The 19,739-nt window shown below is 43.2% G+C and overlaps 1 long non-coding RNA gene and 3 other non-coding genes across 4 annotated transcripts; 3 read left to right on the plus strand and 1 right to left on the minus strand.

Annotated features, from left to right (window-relative positions):
• Positions 1-2,307: 2,307 nt before the first annotated feature.
• trnag-gcc (transfer RNA glycine (anticodon GCC)) lies at positions 2,308-2,378 on the plus strand. Its single transcript has one exon. It is a non-coding gene; the product is annotated as a tRNA-Gly (tRNA).
• Positions 2,379-4,411: 2,033 nt separating this feature from the next.
• Positions 4,412-12,845, minus strand: LOC134299944 (uncharacterized). Its single transcript, XR_010007191.1, has 2 exons — positions 11,854-12,845; positions 4,412-8,284 (listed from the first exon to the last, which is right to left on the minus strand). It is a non-coding gene; the product is annotated as an uncharacterized LOC134299944 (long non-coding RNA).
• trnag-gcc (transfer RNA glycine (anticodon GCC)) lies at positions 5,374-5,444 on the plus strand. The gene has a single exon. It is a non-coding gene; the product is annotated as a tRNA-Gly (tRNA).
• trnas-cga (transfer RNA serine (anticodon CGA)) lies at positions 12,238-12,319 on the plus strand. The gene has a single exon. It is a non-coding gene; the product is annotated as a tRNA-Ser (tRNA).
• Positions 12,846-19,739: the final 6,894 nt, after the last annotated feature.

The following is a 19,739-nucleotide window of genomic DNA, read 5'->3' on the forward strand; positions in this document are numbered from 1 at the left end:
TATATGTAGATGGGGGAGAAGGTAATATGAAAGTCAGAAGGAGGGCTCTCTTGAGCATGTGCAGAGTGCATGCTACTGTCTTTGCATCACACACAAACAATGTACAATCCTGCCCACCTCTTTCATCTGGAAATATAAATGGGGGCTGCTAGTTTGATTCAATAATTACATTCAATTCCAGGTATAATAGAATTTAATTTAATTTAATTCAATTCAATTCAATTTAATTGCCTTCCTGAAATTAATTCCAGCTGCCAGATGTTGTCCTTCGGTCGGGAGCCCCAGGTGCCAAGGCTCGTGCTGCCTTCTGGGCCTGAAGAAAGACCCCAGGAACAAATTAGCACCCCCCCCCCCAGGCCTCACTAGGGCCAAGTGTGAAAAATCTCACTTTTAGGGGGCAGGAGGCATTTCACACTTTGGCGTGTGGAAGACGTTCCCAGGCTGGGGATAGTGGGGAGGAGCACTGGGGTTGCATCTGTGGGTGACTGAGCTGTGTTTGGGGCTCCCACTTTAGGGGGGTTTCTCTCCTCCTTGTGGTACATTTAAAGGTGCATCTGGATAGTTGAATTAATTCAGTTTGACACCACTTGAAGTGCCATGACTCAATGCTACGGGATCCTGGGACTTCTTGTTTTACAAGGCCTTCAACCTTCTCTGCCCAAGAGTCCTGGTGCCCCACCAAACTATAAATCCCAGGACTCCATAACATTGAATCTCGGCAGTTCAAGTAGGGTCAAACTTCATATATTCTACATCAGGGGTCCCCAAACTAAGGCCCGTGGGCCAGAGGTGGCCCTCAAGGTCATTGACCTGGCCTCTGTCCTAAACTTTAGACTTAGGGTTGACCTAAGTCTACATGGTCTTTGGAGGTCTCTTTGCTTACTTATGGCCTTATGAGGTCGTCTAGATGGTCTTTGAAGGTCTCTTTGCTTAGCTACAGCCTTATGAGACCATCTAGATAGCTTTTGGAGGTCACTTTCCTTGCCTATGGTCATATGAGACTGTCTAGATGGCCTTTGGGGTCCCCTTTCCTTACCTATGGTCTTATGAAACCATCTAGATGGCCCTTGAGGGTCCCTTTCCTTACCGATGTTCTTATGAAACCATCTAGATGGTCTTTGAGGGTCCCTTTCCTTACCTATGGTCTTCTGATGGCCTGAAGAGATCATCTAGATGGCCCTTGAGGGTCCCTTTCCTTACCAATGTTCTTATGAGACTATCTAGATGATCTTTGGGGGTCTCTTTGTTTACCTATGGTCTTATGAGGTCGTCTAGATCAGGGGTCCCCAAACTAAGGCCCTCAAGGTCCTTGACCTGGCCTCTGTCCTAAACGTTAGACTTAGGGTTGACCTAAGTCTGAAATGACTTGAAGGCACACAACAACAACAATCCTAATTTTGGACGATTTCATCCTAGTCCGGCCCTCCAGCAGTCTAAGGGACTGTGAATCGGCCCTCCACTTAAAAAGTTTGAGGACCCCTGTTCTACAGTGTAGTTGTAGTTTAAGCCTCAATATCTACCTGAGGTTTTAAAGTCCTCAATCTGCAAGAGGAAGGAAGATGAGAGTACAGGAGAGTCTCACTTATCCAACATAAACGGGCCGGCAGAACGTTGGATGAGCGAAAACGCTGGATAATAAGGAGGGATTAAGGAAAAGCCTATTAAATGTAAAAATATATTATGATTTTACAAAGTAAGCACCAAAATATCATGTAACGTTATGTAGTCATTACTGTATTTACGAATTTAGCACCAAAACTTGGCAACATTTACTACAAAAACATTGACTACTAAAAGGCAGATTGCGTTGGATAATACAGAACGTTGGATAAGCGAAGGTTGGATAAGTGAGACTCTACTATATTCTACAGAGTAGATGTAGTTTAAGCCTCAGTATCTCAATCTGCAAGAGGAAGGAAGATGAGAGTACCTCTAAGACAGCTATGGTCAAACTTGGGCCCTCCGGGTGTTTTGTAGTCCAAAACACCCGGAGGGCCCAAGTTTGCCCATGCCTGCTCTAAGGCCATAACTTTGCTGGGATTAGAGTTTTCCTGGGTGGGAGTTATTGTTGTTGTCAATATTATTATCATTGTTTACTTTATTTTGATCCCACCTCTCTCTCAATATAGGGACTCAATGTGGCTAACAGTAAACATAACTTATACAATCAAAACAGTAAATTCATTACAAATTGAATATCAAAAACTAATGGGAATCCAACAAGCTTGGCTTACATTGGGTTTATTTGAACCCCACTAAGGGACTGGACACATAAGAAAACATCATGTGTAAGGAAGATCAACAGATGCATTGGTGGTTCAGTGGTAGAATTCTCGCCTGCCACGCGGGAGGCCCGGGTTCGATTCCCGGCCAATGCAACATGTAACTTTTTTTCCTTTTGTTACTTTGTAGAAACTGAATACAGATGACTAGAAACTGAATTAACCATTTTAAAGTAACAATTGAGCATTAGCGATAATTAGGGGATCATATGATAGATTTAGACTATATAGTTCATGCAGTTTGACATCACCAGAACTTTCATAGCTCAAAGCCGTGAAATCCTATGAGTTGTAGTATTACACGGTCTTTAGCCTTTAGTCCAGATTTAGCACCGCCTGACTTCTATCTGTTCCTGATAATGAAAGAAGATCTGTGGGGACATCATTATGCTTCTGATGAAAACGTTGAGAGAACTGTGAGACGCTGGTTGCGGAAACAGAGTGTCGACTTCTTCTGTGACGGCTTCAGAAAACTTGTTCATCGTTGGCAGAAATGTATATCCAATTGTCTGGTGATTATGTGGAAAAGTGAATAGTGGTAGTTAAAGAGCGCATTCTAAGGATTATTTCTGCGTTTGATTTATTAAAATATTCCCATCCAAACCCAAGTCACGAAGGTGGAGGCATTACTTTTCATTCAACCCTCGTCTATTGTACTATACCACTATATTGCAATATTATTCGTAATATCAGATTAAAATATAATATACAATTATAATAGTGTATTATTATATTGTATTACATTATAACATTATTATCAATATATGTATATACAATATATTATATTATTAGTATAGCATAATATTAGTAATATATATTATTATATTGTTATATTGACACACTGCAAATCCCATGGTTCCAAAGCAGGCATGGGCAAACTTGGGCCCTCCAGGTGTTTTGGACTCCAACTCCCACAATTCCTAACAGCCTACCGGCTGTTAGGAATTGTGGGAGTTGAAGTCCAAAACACCTGGAGGGCCCAAGTTTGCCCAGGCCTGATGTAGCCACTCGCTTTGTCTTCCAGGGGAAGCTTGGGAGGGTATAGCAGCCTGGCTGAGCCTTTCTCCCCCTTTTTCTCCCTTCCAGCCCCACTTTTTCCAAGAGGCAGGTGCCCAGGTGCCAAGGCTCGTGGATGCCCCGTGAAGAGGATCAAAGGCCCATCCAGAGTCAATTCGCACCTTGGCGTGTGGAAGCCTTTCCCAGGATTGTAAAAACAGCAGAAGGCTGGGACTCTGGGAGAGACAGCGGGAGAAAAGGAATTTTTACACCACTTCCCCTTCTGACTACTATTAGATGAGATGGGATCAACAATAATTCTACTCAAGGGCTGCATCTCCTTCATATTGGGGTCATCCACTTTATTTTTCTTTAGATAATCCCTCCAAGCAAAATAATCCAGATTAGATTGGACTATGGCTGGACCTACACATAGGCCCTTTCCACACAGCTGGATAAAATCCACATTGAACTGGGTTATGTGGCAGTGATAATAATAATAATCATATCCTCAAGAAAATTGCACAGACAGACTACAAACAGAGGCACAACTATGTGGCTCAAATGAATCATTGGAACTTATGCCTCAAGTACCACCTTCCAGCAGCAAAGAACTGGTGCAAAAGTATTAGAAAATGAACACACAAAGATACTGTGGGACTTCCGAATCCAGACTGACAAAGTTCTGGAACACAACACACCAGACATCACAGTTGTGGGAAAGAAAAAGGTTTGGATCATTGATGTCGCCATCCCAGGGGACAGTCGCATTGACGAAAAACAACAGGAAAAACTCAGCTGCTATCAGGACCTCAAGATTGAACTTCAAAGACTCTGGCAGAAACCAGTGCAGGTGGTCCCGGTGGTGATGGGCACATTGGGTGCCATGCCAAAAGATCTCAGCCGGCATTTGGAAACAATAAACATTGACAAAATTACGATCTGCCAACTGAAAAAGGCCACCCTACTGGGATCTGCACGCATCATCGGAAAATACATCACACAGTCCTAGACACTTGGGAAGTGTTTGACTTGTGATTTTGTGATATGAAATCCAGCATATCTATCTTGTTTGCTGTGTCATAATAATAAAATAATAATAATAATAATAATAATAATAATAATAATAATAATAATAATAATAAACTTTATTTATACCCCACCACCATCTCCCCGTGGGGACTTGGGGCGGTTCACAATGTTACAAAAGTAACAGTGCAAATACATTAACAATATACACAGTTTAAAACACGAGAAGATAATAAAACAGAAGTTAAAACAAAGGTTTATACAACAGTAATAATATCAAACAACCACCAATGCCAGTGTTGGCTCAGGGCCCTTCCACACAGCCATATAACCTTCAATATCAAGGCAGAAAATCCCACAATATCTGCTTTGAACTGGGTTGTCTTGAGTCCACGCTGCCATATAATCCAGTTCAAAGCAGATAATGTAGGATTTTATTCAGCTGTGTGGAAGGAGATAACCCAATTCAAAAAAGACTTTATGGATTATCTGCCTTGATATTCCGGATTATATGGCTGTATGGAAGGGCCCAGGGTCTAAGTTTGCCCATTCCTGATGTAGATGTTTGGACATTTAATAATACAGTAGAGTCTCAGTTATCCAACATAAATGGGCCGGCAGAACATTGGATACGAGAATATTTTGTATAATAAGGAGGGATTAAGGAAAAGCCTATTAAACATCAAATTAGATTATGCTTTTACAAACTAAGCACCAAAACATCAAGTTTTACAACAAATTTGACAGAAAAAGTAGTTCAATATGCAGTAATGCTATGTAGTAATTACTGTGTTTACAAATTTAGCACCAAAACATCACAATGTATTGAAAACACTGACTACAAAAACATTGACTACTAAAAGGCAAACTGCGTTGGATAATCCAGAACATTGGATAAGCGAATGTTGGGTAAGTGAAACTCTATCTAGATAATAGCTGGAAAAGATGAATGTGTTTCTCATCATGGAAATGAAAATGGGAAAGTTGGAGAATGGAGTGTAAGTGCTGGCTTAGGTGAGCATCAGGCAGCAGCATCTCACAGGGGAAAATCCAGATGTTTTCCAGAGCATTGGTGGTTCAGTGGTAGAATTCTCGCCTGCCACGCGGGAGGCCCGGGTTCGATTCCCGGCCAATGCAACATGATTTTTTTTTTTTTTTTTTGCTCATTCATTCTAAAGCGGGTTTGGGCAATCTTGCATTGTGTTGTCAAAGATTTCCATGGACAGAATCACTGGGTTGCTGTGAGTTTTCCAGGCTGTGTCGCCATGTTCCAGAAGCATTCTCTCCTAACGTTGCTGGACCACTCTAATAATCACTATGTCAGACTGCACAGTGAAGCCATTGAAATTCACAAGCATGTGGACAATTTCAACAGAAAAGAGGAAACCATGGAAACGAACACAATCTGGCTATCAGTATTAAAAAAAAACTCTAAAATCAGTACAGTAAATAAAGAACAACACTCAGAATACAGGGCAATTCCAGACAAGAAACAATCAGAGCCAGCTAACACCTCCCAACAAAGGATTCCCCCAGGCAGGAAGCAGCCAGGCTTTGAAGTTGAAAGGCCACTCAATGCCAATCAAGTTGTCCAATTCCAACATTCACACTTGCCTTAAACAGACAAGAGTCCTTTCTCCCACCCTGGACATTATTCCACAGATATATAAACCTCACGTGCTTAGTTTCCAACAGACCTCACAACCATTGAGGATGCCTGCCATAGATGTGGGCGAAATGTCAGGAGAGAATGCTTCTGGAACATGGCCATACAGCCCAGAACACTCACAGCAACCCACAAAACTGCATTCATTCTGTAGACGTACCCCTATAGGCACATACACTACTCACCTTTACTTTGGAAGAACACACTGAACTCAATTTACTTGCATTTGAGCTGATTATTTAAAGGAACACAGGGGTGAATGGTGGCCTATTATTAATCTCTGCTCTGTGTATGTTAATATAACTATGGCCCATTCCATATTGCCATATAATACAGATTATCAAAGCAGGTAATCCACATGATCTGCTTTGAATTGGATTACATGAGTCTACACTGCCACAAAATCCAGTTCAAAGAGGATAATCTGGATTTATATGGCAGTATAGTAGGAGCCTATGTTGTGTCCCATCTCATGCTGCAAAGAGAGGTAAATAAGAAATAACATTTTTGTTTTTGTTATTATTAAACTCAGATAAGCTTCTTTTTCTCCCTTTTTCATATTGCAGGCAAGATCCCCGCTGCAATGATTTGCTTTTCAAGAAAACATCAGGTGATTGTGCAAGGTGGCGATATTTTTCAAATGCAACCATCTCCATCTTCCTGACCCCATTCGGTGTAAGTATGAGGAGGGATGGTCAATAGGATCATGGTACGGGTGGCTGGGTTGTTTTTCCTCTGCTGTTATCACCCCATCCCTTGACCACCCCTTGTTTTTAAGAGCAAGTTGTGGCTGATTTAGGCATTTATGACTATCACCTCCTCGCAAATGCTCTCTTTCTAGTCCGTGGGAACAAGAGCTGGCTTCAGGTCCCGGACTTTTCCTAATCACACCTTTTTGGGGGAATTGTTCACAACTCAAGATGGTCCAACTTGCCAAGTGACCCATTTGACACCCAACTCAGCAAATGGGAATATTGGGGAGTGGGCTGCAGTACTCCAGGAGGGGCCTAGGGGGCACTGTGATCTGGGCTGAATCGTGTGTGTGTGTGTGTGTGTGTGTGTGTATGTATATATGTGTGTATATATGTATATATGGGCCCCTGGTGGTGGCACAGTGTGTTAAAGTGCTGAGCTGCTGAACTTGCGGACCGAAAGGTCCCAGGTTCAAATCCCGGGAGCAGAATGAGCACCCGCTGTTAGCACCAGCTCCTGCCAACCTAGCAGTTTGAAAACATGCAAATGTGAGTATATCAATAGGTACCGCTCCGGCGGGAAGGTAACGGCACTCCATGCAGTCATGCCGGCCACATGACCTTGGAGGTGTCTACGGACAACGCCGGCTCTTCGGCTTAGAAATGGAGATGAGCACCAACCCCCAGAGTCGGTCATGACTGGACTTAATGTCAGGGGAAAACCTTTACCTATATATATATATATACACACACACACACACATACACACACACACATATATATATACACACACACATATATGAGAATGAATTTTTGGTTTTCCCCTGACATTAAGTCCAGTCGTGTCCAACTCTGAGGGTTGATGCTCATCTCCATTTTTAAGCCGAAGAGCTTTAAAAAGAGCGTTGTCCATAGACACCTCCAAAGTCATGTGGCTGGCATGACTGCATGGAGCGTTCTTACCTTCCTGCCGGAACAGCACTTATTGATCTATTCACATTTGCATGTTTTCAAACTGTTAAGATTGACAGAAGCTAGGGCTAACAGTGGGAGCTCACCCCGCACCCCAGATTCCAACCACCAACCTTTGGGTCAGCAAGTTCAGCAGCTCAGCGGTTTAACCCGCTGCACCATCAGGGGCGCCTATATATATGCATACATACTTACATACATATGTCCCATTTCCATATATGGCCAAATAATGCAGTTTGAAACTGCATTATATAGCGGTATAGATAGGGCCTCCAAATCCTAATGGATCACAGTGGAACCAGTTGATCATACCCACGTTTGACTGGAAAAGCCACCATCATCTACTACAGTCTCCACGAAGTGATATACTTCTTTGGACCAGAACTCCATGATATCTGGTGGATTCTGGGGACTCCAGTCCAAAACGCGGCCTTTACTTCACTCTGACCTATTGATGCCATGACTGCTATAACAATTAGCAAAAGTACCTGGTTTTGCACAAGTTGAAACAGGTGTTTGTCTTCGGTTTTTGTATTCCATCCCAAGAGAAAGATGGGCATAAACCAGGTGTTTGGGCCTTTAATTGTTAGAAGCCCTAGCCAGCTTGTCCGGTAATCAGGAATTCTGGGAGCTGAAGTCCAAAACACCTAGAAGGATACATGTCCTGCATCATTGGCATAAACACAATGAATTGACAGATGAAGAGTTCTGCATTGACGTCTTCTAGCACATTTATGGGCAAACTTGGGCCCTCCAGGTGTTTTGGACTTCAACTCCCACAATTCCTAACAGCCTACCGGCTGTTAGGAATTGTGGGAGTTGAAGTCCAAAACACCTGGAGGGCCCAAGTTTGCCCATGCCTGCTCTAACATAATGGTGAACCTATCAAGAGTTAGGGGATGTTAATGAGAGAGGGGCTTTTTTGGAGTATTCTTTACTTTTTGGATTTGAAAGTGTGTCTGTGGGGAAATAAGCTATTGTTTCTTATATAGGAAAAGCCTCATTTTTCTGGGGTGCCCGACTGAGACAAGAACCAGGAGGTGGAGAAGCTGGCGGATTAGGAGGGCAGCTGTGCGTGGCTAATGAAAATGGGGAGGATGGCAGGGATGGGACTCAGGGAGGGACAGTTCTCCGGGACAAAAGCCCCCAGGATGACCTCCACCCCAGCAACACCACCCCAATATTGCCAGGGCTTTGAACAAAGAAACAGCACTGGCCCACCAAAAGAAGAGCATGGAGCTCCTAGGTGCCACCACTGAAGCCTACCTTGGAGTCAAGGACCGTTGCAGGTTTAATTAAAGGAATGGGACTGACCCTATTAAGAGCCCCTTAATCTTCCCAGAAAATAGACCCAGCCTTGACTCACTGCCCTTGACTGAACTCCCAACAGTGGGCCTTTGGTGCTGAGCAGGAGACAGAGGTTTCAAACCCACACTAAATAGTATCATTGTTGTGACTCTGCCTTTGTGTGACTCTGATGAGGATTCTGGGATGCAGTTTCAAGATAACGGGATTCAGGTTCAGGATGAGTTTCAAGATGACTCTGATGGGAATGATGGGATTCAGGTGCAGAGTGTTCCTGCTGTGGGAGATGAGGAGCAGGGAGGCTTTCCCACGGGAAGAAATGATGTTGTTAATGATGATGGTTTTCAGGTGCAAGAAGCAGAAAGGGAGAGCAGCTCCCAGCCTCAGCCTGATAACACTAACAAGCCCTGTGGCCTTGAAAGCAATGAGGCCAGGCCTGTAGCGAGGGGGCGGTTTTAGGGGTTCAAACCCCCCCTCCCCCCAAAATTTTTCAGGTTATAAAAAAAACCTGGTTTACTCATGAATTTTAACTGGTTAACCAAATCCCCATGCTAAGTCTATGAGACGCAAAACATTAAGAGTCCCTCCAGGCACTATTTCAAGCAGATATTGACAGGTTTGTAGCGGGGAGAAGTGTGTGCTAGGGGTTCAACACCCCCCCCCCCCAAATTTTCAAAACCCCTCCCGAAATTTTTTTCTGGCTACGGCCCTGAATGAGGCCGCTTCTCTAGATCGAGCTAGTCCTTTGGAATTTCAGGGGTTGTGCAGAAGTTTCAGAATAGCAAATAAGAGGGAGGTCAAAGGACAAAGAAATGCCTTCATGTTTTGCTATTAAAACAGTCTGCTGAGAGAGAAATCTTCATCAAAGCAATTTCCTTGCTTGAATCAAGAACCAAGTCTGCTTTCCTGTATTATCTTGTAGCCTGGATGTATCCTTGTTTCTGGGACTTTGGCTTTGTTTTAAGGACCTTGTTTCATGCCTAATGTTTCCATGGATTTATCCCACAGCCTTGTTTTTGTAACTATCTTTTAGAACTGAACTTTTACCTTTTATGAACTTTCTTTTCCCTATTTCCTAATAAACTACAAAAGACTACGATCTGTGTGCAGCCTGGTGTCTTTAGCAAGGTGAAGCTAACCTGAGGTGCGACAATCATCTAGCTAGCTAGCTATTCATCCACATATCCATCTGTTTCTCTATCCAGCTATTCATCTATCCAGCTATCAATCTATTTCTCTATCCAGCTATCGATCCACATCAATCTATTTTTCTATTCAGCTATCCATCCATGTCAATGTATTTCTCTATCCAGATATCCATCCATGTCCATCTATTTTTCCATCCAGCCATCAATCCACATATCCATTTTTTCTATCCAGTTATTCAGTAGATGGTTAAGTGAACAAACCCAGAGGGTGATTCTCCCCAATGCTTCCTCTTCATCCTGGAAAGAAGTGACATGTGGAGTGCCACAAGCGGGGCCCAGTTCTGTTCAGGATCTTTATTAATGACTTGGGTTAGAAGGCTCGATTATCAGGTTTGCAGACGGGACCAAATTGAGAGGGAGATCTAATACTCCATAAAACAGGAGCAGAATTCAAAACGATCTGAACAGATTAGACAGATTATTGGCCAAAACTAACAAAATGATGTTCAACAGGGAGAAATGCAGAGATACAGAATGGGGGATGATGCCTGGCTCAACAGCAAGATGTGTGAAAGATCTTGGAGTCCTTGTGGGGAACAAGTTAAGCATGAGCCTAGAATGTGATGCAGCAGCTTAAAATGCCAATGGGATTTTAGCCTGCATCAATAGGAGTCTAGTGCCTAGATCCAAGGAAGTCATGCTCCCCCACTATCCTGCCTTGGTCAGACCACACCTGGAATCACACTGTGTCCTGTTCTGGGCACCACAATTGAAGGGAGATGTTGACTCTAAGCTGGCATATGTCCAGAGGAGGATCAAGGGTCTGGAGAACAAACCCTATGAGGAGCGGCTTAAAGAGCTGGGCATGTTTAGCCTGCAGAAGAGAAGGCTGAGAGGAGACATGATGAGAGCCATAGATCAAGATGTGAGGGGAAGTCATAGGGAGGAGGGAGCAAGCTTGTTTTCTGCTGCCCTGCAGACTAGGACACAATGGAACAATGGCTTCAAACTACAGGAAAGGAGATTCCACCTGACCATCAGGAAGCACTTCCTCACTGTGTGACAAAGCTGTTCAGCAGTGGAACTCTCTGCCCCGGAGTGTGGTGATGACTCCTTGTTTTGAGACTTTTAAGCAGAGGCTGGATGGCCATCTGCCAGGGGTGCTTTGAATGTGATTTTCCTATTTTTTGGCAGAATGGGATTGGATTGGGTGGCCTATGAGGTCTCTTCCAACTCTAGGATTCTATGATTCATCTATCCAGCTATCCATCCAAATATCCATCTATTTTTCTATCCAGCTATCCCTTTATCCAGCTATTCAGCTCTCCATCTACACGCCTACCTCTATATCCAGCTACCCATTTATCCATCTTCCCATCCATATATCCATCTGTCTATATCCATCTATTTTTCTATCCCTCTCATTCAAGTTTCTGGGCTAGACTTGCCAGGCATTATTTGAAATAAGGGATGCCCCTTATATCAGGGATTTTAAAAATCTTTTTCTGTAGACATAGGGAGAAACTAAAACATCCCAAATTTTGGGATGTGAGCTCTTCATAAAGACAGAAATGAGCACATCATGTAAATTATGAAAGTTATGAAATGTCCTGGTTTCACAAAGAAAGTAAAGTTAAATTAAATTAATACAGTAGGCCTTCCACTTTGGCAACAAACATGTTGTTGATGATGATGGTGATGATGATGATGATAATGATGTGATCTGCATTAATTCTATTGTGTAGATACACCCTGTGTCCTACCTGCCTTTCTTTTCTCTTTCAGTCCCAAAAATAAGGCTCAGTGCTTGCCCTGCTTTTCTGTTTCAGCTTCAAAATTGGGACTCAAAGGGGACATACCATTTTAGAGCGCAGGTGAGTGGGCCCAAACAATTGAATAATTGCAGGGTCCCTGCAGCTAGAAATTGAGATGCAAAGATGGTTATTATATTACAGCTTTGGCCTAGGATTCTACTACTCCGTAAGAGGCGACACGCGTGCGCAGAAAGAAGCATTTGGGTCCCTGGAACTGTTTTCTCCCCCTCCATCTCTGAAATGGTACACTCCAAAAAGAGGCTTTGCATTGCAAGGAAGGCAATGCCAAAGCAAAGGATAGGTGCGCGCGGCCCCCCTTCTACGCATCAGGTGGCTGTGATGGCCGAGTGGTTAAGGCGTTGGACTCGAAATCCAATAGGGTTTCCCTGCGCAGGTTCGAATCCTGCTCACAGCGCGAGCCCAGTTTTTTTTTTTTAAACCAACGCGCCATATTTTTTTTCACATCTTCCACGTTGCATGTATTCACTTGAATATCTTAACGAAGGGAGAGTCTCAGATCCAGATTAGTCAGCCTGCAAAACAGCTGCTCCAAGTAACAGTAGGTTGCATATTCATTCTTTTAAGAGCCCCAAAATATTCTGTTTCCAGACCACAGCACAGTAAATAAATAACAATACTCAGAAGACAGGAGAATTCCAGACAGGAAACAATCAGGGCCAGTTAACACCTCCCAACAAAGGATTTCGCCCAGGCAGGAAGCAGCCAGGCTTTGAAGCTGCAAGGCTATTCAATGCTAATCAATTGCAACATTCACACTTGCCTCCAACAGAGAGGTTTTGTTTCTTTCTCCCACCCTGGACATTATTCCACAGATATGTAAACCCCACTAGACTAATTTCCAAGAGACCTCAACAACCTCTGAGCATGCCTGCCATAGATGTGGGCAAAACATCAGGAGAGAATGCTTCTGGAACCTGGCCATACAGTCCGGAAAACTCACAGCAAACCAATGATTCCGGCCATGAAAGCCTTCAACAACATAAAACATTGGTAAGTTTCTTGCAATGTCAACAAACAGTGAAATTATAATTATAAATAGTGAGGAAGTAATAGCCAGTTTGGCAACTGTAACAAATTTCTTCTTGACTCGGATAAGGTAAAATGTTGCTATGTGGTGATGAGATACAATGGACTCTGCTCATGCTCAGAGGCACTGGAACTCCTCCTCTAGAATTCCACAACACCGGGTGGAGGCGGATATTTTCTCTATTGCAAGGCCTTCCATAACACAGTTTGAGAGCACAACCCTAATGGGGGACAAAGGCTACATTTTGGGATGTATTAAGACAACATCTCTGGTCATACACAGAGTGCCTCGTCCTGAGGAATCCACACACATCTGAGATGTTTTCCAAAACAAGTCCCTACCCCACAGAAATTCAACTCCCATCATCCCATAACCAGAACCCAGACATAGTCTCCCTCAACCCAGATATCTTTCACTAGCGATCCTATCATGCACAGCCAGCATAACACTCCTGAACTGAGACATTGGACATTGGGTTCCTGGTTGGGAAGGGTGATTTGCAAGGCAGAGCTTGAAGAAAACTGATATTTTTAGGACTACAACTCCCAGAATCCTCCAAACCTCATGGGCACAGTAACTTCTACACCAGGCATGGGCAAACTTGGGCCCTCCAGGTGTTTTGGACTCCAACTCTCACAATTCCTAACAGCCTATCGGCTGTTAGGAATTGTGAGAGTTGGAGTCCAAAACACCTGGAGGGCCCAAGTTTGCCCATGCCTGTTCTATTTAATTAAATCTATTTTAAATCAGACTTATCTTTGAATCAGATTAGATGCCTTTTGAGAACCAAAAAATTCAATTCAGAGCATGTGCAGAGTGCATTTTTGTAGGCCAAAAGAAGCCTTGCAAAGGGCTTAGCTCTCACAGGCCCCTTCTACACTGCCATATAATCCAGATTATCCAATCAAATAATCTGTGTTGAACTGGATTGTCTGAGTCTACACTGCCATGTAATCCAGATCAAAGCAGATAATTTGAATTTTATATGGCAGTGCAGAAGCGACCTTAACGTTTGAAGTAAAACCCAGGAGCTGGAAGCAATGGGTCTGGAAGCAAGGAGTGTGCCCTCAACTCTTCCAAGTCGGCTTTGCCAGCTGGAAGGTGTCACTTTTCCCTTGGGAAAATATTGCCCTTTTCTCCTGCGCTCCCCACGGCGCCCCTGTTCTCATGGTGGAATTGCAAATGGGGCCTTTGATCCCGGCTCTTTTCGCACCTTGGGCCTGTGTTTACAAATTGAAATGCCTCCCCTCCTTCTTTGCCTTCTGCTGTCCACGCGACTGACCGACTCAGGGCTCGAGCAGGAGGCCAGGTGTTGAGAAACACACCCCCAAAGCACACACACAGAGCCCTTTCTGTGCCAGGCGGGTGCATTTCAAAGCTATCCACAGGCCTGAAAAGCAGGCAGGCAAGCAGGCCAGCTGGCTGGCTAACTGACTTAGAATCATAGAATCCTGGAGTTGGAAGAGATTCCAAGGGCCATCCAGTCCAACCCTATTCTGCATTGCAGGAAGATCTGTTATCGAAGGCTTTCATGGCCGGGATCACAGGGTTGTTGTATGTTTTCCAGGCTGTATGGCCATGTTCCAGAAGTATTCTCTTCTGATGTTTCACCCACATCTATGGCAGGAATCCTCAGATGTTGTGAGGTATGGAGAAACTAAGCAAGGATAACCTCAAAGGAAGATATCTTCAAAACCCTCTCAATTGAAGAGAGATGTTGACAAGCTGGAAAGCATCCCGAGGAGGTCAAGGGTCTGGAGAACAAACCGTATGAGGAGCGGCTTAAGGAGCTGGGCATGTTTAGCCTGCAGAATTTATTTATTTCGTGTCAAAAGCATTGCATAATAAATAAGTTTAAAAGTGATAAAATAAAGGAAATCACAAGCAGCTAAATAGTTTTAGACCAAAAGTGGGCAACAGCAACCGCATTGTCCGTGGCTGCAGAAGAGAAGGCTGAGAGGAGAAATGATACCCATGTATAAATATGTGAGGGGAAGTCATAGGGAGGAGGGAGCAAGATTGTTTTCTGCTGCCCTGGAGACTAGGATGCGGAACAATGGCTTCAAACTTCAGGAAAGGAGATTCCACCTGAACATTAGGAAGAACTTCCTCACTGTGAGAGTTGTTCAGCAGTGGATCTCTCTCCCCCGGGCTGTGGTGGAGGCTCCTTCTTTGGAGGCTTTGAAGCAGAGGCTGGATGGCCATCTGTCGGGGGTGCTTTGAATTAGATTTTCCTGCTTCTTGCAGGGGGTTGGACTGGATGGCCCATGAGGTCTCTTCCAACTCGATGATTCTATAATTCTATGATTCTATTTATGCCCATAGAATCATACAGTTGGAAGAAACCCCAAGGGTCACCCAGTCCAATCTCTAGATAAGGAGACTCCACCGGAATATCTGGCAACATTGAGAGGTTCTTCCTAACGTTTAAGTGGAATCTCTTTTCTGGAAGCTTGAATCCACGTCACCATTGTGTCCTACTCTCTGGAGCAGCACAAAGCAAGCAGGCCAAACAAGATGCCCTCAATGTGACATGCTTCCAAACATGTAAACATGGCTCTTCTGTCACCTTCTTTCAGTCTTTTTCAAGCCAAATATACCCATCTTCTTGAGGCAGTAGTTTTCAACCTGTGGGTCCCCAGATGTTTTGGCCTTCAACTTCCAGAAATCCTAACAGCTGGTCAACTGGCTGGGATTTCTGGGAGTTGTAAGCCAAAATATCTGGGGACCCACAGGTTGAGAAACACTCTCCTAAGCCATTCCACATAGGGCTTGATTTCCAAACTTTTGATCATTTTCTTCACTCTTCTCTGGACACGTTCCAGTTGTCCTAGTAGTATTCCAAGTAGTCTGGAACGTACTTAGTCCTAATCTTTTTTTTTATGCTGGTTTTAAATCACTTAATTGGATGGGTTGCAATAGCAGGCTCCCAGATTAGTTTACATCTAATTTTATTTAGTTTAGTGTTTATACCTTATTTTATTTTATTTTTGGTTATTTAATATTTAATGTTTATTTTGTGGACATGTGTAAAAGGCACCATGATGTAATGGGTTGACTGGAAAGCCATGTGTCAGCAGCTGATTGGCTAAGTGTGCTAGGAGCCAACATTCTGATTGGCTACTGTCTCTGGCTTGCTGCTGAGAGAAACGGTTTTAACTGTCATTTTCACTTTGGAGAGCGAAGAGAAACAGTCAGGGAATTAATGGCTGCCGACTCTCTGAAGCCTGATCATTAAGGCAATGAGGCATATTTAAAGACTGTTTTAAAAGGACTGTTTATTCCCTCTGTTCTCTGTAAGAAATCAGAGAGATTACTGTTGCTCTGTTTGATCTGTTGAAATAAAGTAAAGTTACTGTTACTTATTTCAGAAACCTGAATGGCACGTTATTACACTGCAGGGTAAACTTTGGTTCAGAAACCATGGTAAAGCTTCTATTTATTTACATCTACAACTTCCAACTTTTACTTAAGTGATATTTGTCTTTTCTGTTCTAATGTAGCACAAACCTATGTAAAATCATACTACTTATTTTTGTCATTAATATTGAAATCTGAAATATACCCAGAAAGTCTTTCCTTTCTTGAATTGCTTTGCCTAGCAAACTTGGGGTACAACTATACCAGGCATGGGTAGACTTGGGCCCTCCAGGTGTTTTGGACTTCAACTCCCACAATTCCTAACAGCCTACTGTTTGCCCATGACTGAACTATACTGTAGAAATAATGCAGCTTGACACTACTTTAACTGCCATTGTTCAATTCCATCATGTGAGTTGCAGTTTTACAAGGTCTTGAACCTTCTCTGCCAAAGAGTGCTGATGCCTCACCACACTACAACTCCTGGGATGGCATAGCACTGCACCATGGGAGTTGAAGTGGTATCAAACCGCATTAATTCTACAGTGTAGAGGCATCCATGAAAGCTCCCGCTATAGGGACAAGGATGGAAGATTATGGGGAGAAGCAAGAAATGAAAAGAGGGAGTGAGGTTCCTTTTTCAAAAGGTGGATTAAAAGGACCCTTGGTGGGACAAATCCCATTAGCTTCCACAGATGTTGGACTTTTCAGGGAAGGGAGATTATCCGATTAAGGCTAAATTAAATGGTTCGTTCTGCTGCCTCTTTTATCCTCCAACAAAGGGGTCCGATTTGGCTGCAGGAATGGGTGGCAAAGGCCCCATGTTCCCTTTTGTTCCCAGAACTTGGAAACATTTGGTCCCCAAATGCAATGCATAAGGTTGCCAACTATTAATTTTAAATGGGGTCATGCTCCCATATCATTAAGTGTATTGATTTTAGATTTCACTTGAGAATTGTTGTAGGAAGAATGCACTCTGACACCGCATCTACCACCATTGTTCGATGCTATGGAATCCTGGAAGGTGTAGCTTTACAATAATAATAATAATTATTATTATTATTATTTATTTATTTATACCCCGCCACCATCTCCCCGTGGGGACTCGGGGCGGCTCACAATGTTACAAAAGTAACAGTGCAAATACATTAACAATATACACAGTTTAAAACACAAGAAGATGATAAAACAGAAGTTAAAACAAAGGTTTATAAAACAGTAATAATATCAAACAACCACCAATGCCATTCAGTCAACTTCAGAGTTGGGGGGGTGGAACTATAGCAGCAATATAAGATAAAATCATTAGATTAAAATACCCCGATGAAAGGAACCTAATAACATTCAGAATAGAATTATAATGAGGCTTTTCACCTTCCCTAGCAAAGAGTGCTAGTGTCCGACCAAACTGAAACTCCCAGGATTCCATAACATTGAGGTAAGGCAGTTCAAGTGATGCCAAACTGCATTCATTCTACAGTGTAGATCAGGCATGGGCAAACTTCGGCCCTCCAGATGTTTTGGACTTCAGCTCACACAATTCCTGGCCTCAGGCCCCTTTCTTTCCCCACTCAGCCACTTAAGCGGCTGAAGGGCTGAAGTTTGCTCATGCCTAGTGTAGATGCACCCATAGAGCACAATGATTTAAGATCCCATGGGAGAATCATGCAACCAGCATCCATGAAAACTTGTTATGCCAGCTAGGGCTCTTCGAACTTGCAGTCTGATGACGTCTGAAGAGCTGCATAATTCAAACCCATGTCAGAGGCCTCATTGCAATGCCATATAATGCAATTTGAAACTGCATTATACAGCAGAGTAGATGGGCCCTCAGACAATTCACATGCTCATAGAGATAGAGTAATAGGAGAAAGAGCTTAGTTTCTGGGGTCTCTTCCACATAGAATATCAAGACAGATAATCCACAATAGCTGCTTTTTGAACTGGCTTATCTGAGACCACACCACCTTGAGTCCCCTCCTGGGTGAGAAAGGCAGGGTAAAAGTATAGTAAATAAATGTAATCCAGTTCAATGTGGATTTTATACAGCTGTGTGGAAGGGGCTTGATACACCAGGTTGCTGTTAAAGCCTCCAGAGCAGAAAAGTTGGGAACTTTTCTAATACATTTCCCAGGTATTACAGCTGAGCATGTCACCATTTGAAGAAGAAGGACACTATGGGTTGCTGTGAGTTTTCCGGGCTGTATGGCCATGTTCCAAAAGCATACAGCCCAGAAAACTCACAGCAACCCAGTGATTCCGGCCATAAAAGCCTTCAACACAAGCTTTACCCACATGATTCTGTGGGTAAAGCTGGATCTATATAATCCAGTTTCAGAATGCATATTAACTAACTTGTACTGGATTATATATGACTATCTACAATTCAATGCAACTACATTATCTGCAGTCAGAAACTAGATTATATGGCAGTGTAGATGGGACTTCAATCTGGTGATATGCTGGTACCTACACGTTAGTGGTGTCCACCAAAATGCTGGCCACACCTAAGATGGATCTACACTGCCATATAATCCAGTTTGATGCAGTTAATCTGAATTCAGAAAATGGATTATATGACACTGTAGATCCAGCCTTGGAAGGCAAGGAAAAGTAGGGAGGAAGGAGAAAGATTGGCAGCATGGGAACCTCCACACTCTTTCCAGCATGTTTCCATCCTCATCTCTCCTTTTTGGAGGGACCTGTGAGGTGTGGGTTATTTTAACCCATAGTTTTCACAGTAGAGATGGAGACATGTGTTTGAGGGAGTTGCCAAGACAGATGTTCAGCCCCCCCTTGAGACAAAAGGCCTCCGAGGGATGGCTTTTACAAGGCAGGTGTGAACATAGGGTGAGTCCCGTAGGCTTATCTAATCACAGAATCATAGACTTGGAGGAGACCCCAAGGACCATCCTGTGCAACCCCATTATTCTGTCATGTAAGAATAATACTCAATCCAAGCCCTCCCGACAGATGGTCATCCAGAGAAGGTGACTCCATGCATCTCCCAGGCTGCATATTTCATCGTTAAAGGGCTTTTACCATCACAACATTCTTCCTAATGTTTAGATGGGATCTCTTTTCCTGAAATTTGAATCCATTGCCATATAATCCAGTTAAATGCAGTTAATCTGCATTCTGAAACTGCATTATATGGCACTATAGATCCAGCCCAAGGTTCTCTTGCCTGGTTAATTTAGCCCAATGAAAAACACACCAGTGGACGTGCAATTCTCTTCTGCACAAAAGCAAAGGGATATTTTCCATAACTGGCCCAAAGCCAGCATAAAACAGCTAGGTATTTATACATTTGCTTATGGAAAGTCCTCACTCTTTGCATCAACATCATAATACACCATTTACCTTTGCACATACATATTTGTATTCACATCCCATAAAAACAAGTGTGACGGCACTAAGAAGGAGA

This window comes from Anolis carolinensis, chromosome 6 (genome assembly GCF_035594765.1).
Source record: "Anolis carolinensis isolate JA03-04 chromosome 6, rAnoCar3.1.pri, whole genome shotgun sequence".
NCBI lineage: Eukaryota > Metazoa > Chordata > Lepidosauria > Squamata > Dactyloidae > Anolis > Anolis carolinensis.